General features: G+C 32.1%; 1 protein-coding gene across 4 annotated transcripts in view; it reads right to left on the bottom strand.

The window, feature by feature from the left end:
• Positions 1-768: 768 nt before the first annotated feature.
• Positions 769-6,000, bottom strand: part of CPSF6 (cleavage and polyadenylation specific factor 6) — a 34,923-nt gene continuing 29,691 nt past the window's right edge. For 3 of the 4 annotated variants that reach the window (XM_023226516.1, XM_023226517.1, XM_023226518.1), the window contains one exon: positions 769-5,608. The gene's annotated coding sequence lies outside the window, so the exon portion shown is untranslated. The remainder of the gene's footprint in view (positions 5,609-6,000) is intronic. The other variant, XM_023226519.2, reaches the window with a different exon arrangement.

Raw genomic sequence — 6,000 nt, 5'->3', positions numbered from 1 at the left:
AATCAGGTCTTGAACTGAGTAGTAGTTCAACTGAGTAGTGTGGCATCTGGCCAAAAAATATTCCTAATGATCTTCTCTTAAAGTTAAATGCCCTCACAGGGGCATTTAACTTTAAGGGACATTTAACTAATTCAATACAAATGGGGATTGATCAATGGAAAGATGTAACAAACAGTAATAGGAAATCTAACAAAAACCTGAACCATAATTTTAGTGGAGGCATGGAAAGGGGTCCCAGTGATGGTAATATTATTTCTCATGTTCATATTCACTTGTTTATATTACCTTTAACATACTACTCTGAAGCTTGCAGGTTGAAATCTGAGCCCTGATATTAACACCTGAAACAGAAATATCTATTGAAATCACAAGTCTGTTACTGTTTCAAAAGTACCCCATGTTTCCAAGCTAACTAGTAAAATATTTTTGCTGCAAACATTTTTACTTGATTAAAGTCTAGTGAGGTTAATGATCCTCTAAAACTAGACAAATGCTTTCTGAATCTTTGATTTAAAAACAATGTAACAGCCTGGAAATCTGTCAGGCCTCTTAATCCTAATTTTAGCCCAATTATCGGTTGCTTTGAAGAGCACCAAAATGTCAATACACAAGAAAACAACCACTATCTAGGGGGCTGACTTAAAGACAAAATATAGACAACAGTCCAATTTCTGTTATACTGCATACTGCCAATAAATATTAACTATTTAAACCATACACAATGGTTACCAAATCACAAATCAAACAAAAAGGACAAACTGCAAAGTCTTATCAAAAGTTGATTTTATTTTCAATACAAGATAACACCATGCTTGTTACCAGTGCAGTTTAAGGCCGACAATGGCCATATATCAAACTGCCGAATAGTCACCTAAATGCTAAAGAAAGGAAAGACAAAGTAAACATTAAACACAAAATTGCAATTACAAACATTTTAATAAAATGGAATGAGCTTTTTAATAGAAGCTAATATGAAGTCTAATTCTCATGGACAGCAAAAAAAAAAAAAAAAGTCTATTTGATCAATTATCACCTTACCTTTTTGCACAGAAATCTTATTGTGAAGTCACCATAGAGTCAATAGCTAAAATTTTAAGACTTTCTTTGGCCTTCTGATATTAAACAAATTATTTACAAACTGTCATCAGTAATTCACGGATATTGGTAATATGATACAATTTTGTTAAGGGCTTTCCATTAAAAATTGTAAAACAACTTTGTAAGGCTGTACAGGGCTGTAAACTACTTTGCTAATATACCATGGGATGCAGAGGAAGGAATAACAGACCTTTTTTTTAAGGCTAAAGTTATCAGTATTATAGATGCATTCCTTAAAATACATTATGATTTATACCCAAAGGATCCTTTCCCATTAAATACCACCTGAGTACAATTTTCAAAGTAAAAAAATAAACATGAATTCACCATAGTATTTTAAAATAATTTAAATTACAGAATGTTGAGAAGTGTTATGCAGTAACAGTGCGACAAAAAGAACACACTTTCAAAATAAAATGTTTTTGCTAAATGCAGAAGGGTCTGTCCAATTATGAAATTACTGTAAAACATTTACACCCATGGCAGAATTTTAGGATACTCCCACATGAATAAAACTCTTGGTAGTATTTACTATGCACAGTTACCACTTCAATGTGTGTGTGTGACTTCAATTAAATTCCACCTAATATTTAAGACTCCCATTACAATATGTTAACTAATATAGCAGGAAGTCTTTAAAGACATTAAAATGTATATAATCAAGTATACGTCCCATACAAAAACCATAGTAGCTGCATATTCAGTGAATGCCAACAACCTGAAATTCTAAAAAAAGAACATTGATTAAGACAAACCTAAATCAATCTGAACAGTGTTGCCTGAATATTTAGAATATTCACAAAAATTCCTATTGCTTCTTTCTAATGCCAAGAAAGAAGAGTATAAGAACTTTCTCCCAGAAGCCTAGACATTTCAATACATTTTCTATTTCAACTTACAATGAAACTTTAATACTGAATCTTGATTTCTCTAAATCAAAAATCTCACATTACGAACACAAGGAATGCCATATGTAAGGCCACATCTTAATAAATTTATAATTTTTGGTTGAATATTTATTGAAAAAAATCAGTCTAAGGCTTCTAAGAGTCAAGTTGCTTAAAAAAAAAAATAAATACACCAGTGTTTAAACTGAAGGTTGTTAAAAAAAAAAGCGCGCGCGCGCGCACACACACACACACACACACACACACACAGAACAGAAAAATAGAATGCTTTGCTACAAAAATCCTACTTAATATATTTGAGCACAAAAATGTCTACTATACACAGTGGATAAGCGTGCATTTACGTACATACAACTAGGGGAAACATTTACAGAGGGCTATGGGATGCATATGAACTTAATGAGTAAAATTTAAAAACCGGTTATCTGTAAAACAGCGAGAATCTCAATACTGTATTCTCAGTCAAGAATTAGAACATAAACTTCCTCTTAAGCTGAAGCTTAAAACACAAAATTGGAGCCATTGTAGAAAATACAGAAAATGCAATGATCATTCAGGTATGAAAACCAAAATGTCGAGAGCACTCCAACAGAAAAGTCTTGTAATGCATCTCATTGTATAAAACAGTATGTATTTAGATTGGCACAGGTAAATACATAAGGGAAAGAGAAAGTCTTTACCCTTTCAACAATTTTCCTTCACTATAAAATATTATACAACATTCATTAAAACCTCCATGTTTATTTTAATAACTGACCTGAACTAGTAAAAAATAAAGCAATATTCTCCACAGGAGAATTAAATGAAAATAGTATCTTAAGCTACAAGTTATCTGTATATTCCAAATTGTCATTAACTGCTTAAGAACATTCTAGGAAAAAGGACCATTAAACGGGCTAAACTATGATCAAAAGCCACCGCAACTTACTCCAAATCTTATGAAAATTGACAAAATAAAATACACATCTGCAAATTTACACTGGAATATGCTTTCCACAACATAGTTCCTTTAACCAAAAGCAGCACTTTCAATCCAAAGTGCTGTCTGAGAAGCAGTACCATTCAGATACCGTATCACTCATCTGTTTAACTTTACTACTGGCTGAAAGGAATGTGACTGTATAGCATTAATAAATGCTATGTTTTAAAATTCAACTCGTTTTCATATCCACTACAGTTATTAACTAAGGAAAAAATGAAAAGGTCTCTGAGACACTGTTTTTGGTGTCTATGCAAGGATTTATCTCTTTGGATTGTTTTTACACATAAAAAAACAGAAGAGTTTTCAAATAACATCAACCCATAAACAACTGAAGGGGGTATGAAGAATGAAACAAGGCTTGCAATTTTCACTTTTACTGCTGTACATTCATGTGTTATCAGGTAGAGAAGGACTTTGCAAAATTACTTGGTCAAACCAAGAAGTTATTTCCTTCTGACAACACTTAAAATAACAGATTAGCAGCAAACAAATCTAGTACCACTCACACTGTCTGCAACAAAAGTCACGTAATGAGATCAGCCAAGCAGGGAGAAGAGTGATATAGAAGGAGCAATTAAAAGGTTCCACTGATAAAAAACGAAAAGGTAAATAAAGGATTTAATTAGTATAAAATTTCCAGTTTCATTTCAAGTGCAGTTAGATTTTTGTGATTACATTTTCAAATTGTTCAAAGAAAATTTTATTTTCATGGACATTTTACTTACCTTTTAACCTTACTATTAACTAATTTCTCTTGTAATATTTATATATCCATACTTCTTCGCATTAGGGTATTGTAGTCAAAATATTAAAAAGCCAAGAAATGACAAAAACAATATACAGAAAACAGGAAAGTTTTGATACAACTGTAAAATAATGTTAAAAAAGCAACTGCATTTTCAACAAAACGCTTAAAAAATCATTTCTGAAAGCGAACAGTTCTGATAAATATCAATGATCCCATGCAGATACTTCAAACACAAAGTATTTTAAAATAAAACTGGCAGTGATATGGGTAATTCAAAACAGCTAATTTTGTCAGAAGCGGTTTGGTAGCAGACAAGATGAAAGTGAAGAACAGCAGTGGAAATTTCTGGAGGGTTTCTACAGTTGCACATAACATAGTATCTAGGGTATTTTAACACTTTAAGCATTGTCCTAGAATTTGGGTATACTTTAACAACCAATGTGTATCAACAGAAGATCTCTCAAAGATAATCAGATCTTAAAAATATATTAATGTGCTCAAGAATTTTAACTCAAATTTCTGAAGTAGTGATTTCAAATTACATTCCCATAAAAACACCTAATCAAGTTGACACCCTGCCTCTGCCAATTTTGCAATCAAGAACACATGCTAGCCAGGTGCTTTTAAAGTGGGCCTGTATGTAAGGCAGGTTTGAGAAAAATCTTTGATTAAGTAACTATAGCATGAATCAATACACTGCATGAATGCACACAGTATTCCTTAAACTATGCAGACACGGTTTATCTGTAATTTCCCATTACAAATACTGGGGAATACAACCGAATGTTAATGAACATCACATCCTTCAAAAATTTATACCAATTGGAAAATAAAACTAAGGTTCTCTTTACTCACATTTATCTGCTGCAGGGCTGTATTTACACTGCTTATGGCTTAAGAAATAAACCATAAGATGAATAAAAACAGCAAGTAATTGCAGCATCAAATCAGAATTGTCAAAATTTCTTCAATGTTAGCAGTTCACAATTAAGTGTTTCAGTACATCTGTGTTGTAATTAACCTGCATTACACATCAAATATGTACGGGTTTTTACTTATGTATTAAAACCTCTGCTTTTTTGACCCCTTAACACATTGACTGGATTGCTATGTCCGTCAAATTTCAATTTTTACAAGTTTACATACCATGAAGCAAAGTCACAAGCTAACTAGGTAAAAACAGCTAGAAAAGCAGAATATAGAAATATTAAATATCCATGTAATCGCCTATTCTAATATCAAAATCAAGGGCAAAAGACACTTAATTACTATGTTTAATTCGCTGAACGCAAGATTAGATTGATGCATATCCAAAAACGCTATTGCAATGCTTTAAAGGACAGTAAAAATGTTGTCATAGTAACATTATCTTTAGATATTGCTGAACACAAGACTTTCCCTGAGGTGTAAACATCAAATAACTTGAACAGCTTTACACATCAGCCCCATTAAACAGTTTATTACAACACTACATCTATTGTAATCAAAGTGATGCTGTTTACAGACATTATCATATAAACATTTTTAACAAGAACAAACTACTACAAAAACAAGCATTTACTTGACTTTTTTTCCAATTGCTTGCACATTATAATGGCCAAATGTATATAACCAGTAATAAAGTTGCAAAAGCTATTAACTTTTTAAATCACACAGGTTTCCTTCAAATAAAACAGTTAAGCAACATAAAAAATAAAAGTAGAGCTACTGGTTACCATTTATGCAGATTTGCTTTATTCAGATCTATTCCTGTTCATTTTATCCATGAATCCTTACAGGTTCAGTTCAATCACAAGAAGCAAACTGCTGGACAAGCGTCATTTTTCCCCCATGAAGACTGTTTTGTCTTGGAAGGTGATCCTCTTCCTTCAGCTGTAATGTGTCAAAATTTGTGATGTAGATTTTGCTATTCCCCAAAATACACAGAAAAACGCTGGCTTAACTATACATACACAAGTCGTGCATCTACTTCACTGTTACGTATTCTAACACAAAGTAAGAATTAACGGAAACAGTAGCTGCCTTTGTGGTGGTGAAATGTTCCAATTTACCTGATGATTAAACTGAGACATTCTGATTTCATTCTTCTTAGATATTATTGCCTTATAAATTTAATGACTGAAGCAGTAATGAAAACATAGCAGCTACTGTTTCTGTGATGATGGAAACATTCATAAGGCATTTTCTAAAATATGCAAGCTACAAAAACAAATGGAAAATGCTTGGATGATTTTAATGTAAATATTTTTCATTCACCCACATTA

Source organism: Piliocolobus tephrosceles, chromosome 10 (assembly GCF_002776525.5).
Source record: "Piliocolobus tephrosceles isolate RC106 chromosome 10, ASM277652v3, whole genome shotgun sequence".
Taxonomy (NCBI): domain Eukaryota; kingdom Metazoa; phylum Chordata; class Mammalia; order Primates; family Cercopithecidae; genus Piliocolobus; species Piliocolobus tephrosceles.
Note: the sequence above shows the minus strand (reverse complement) of the source record. Positions and strands in the feature narration are given on the sequence as shown.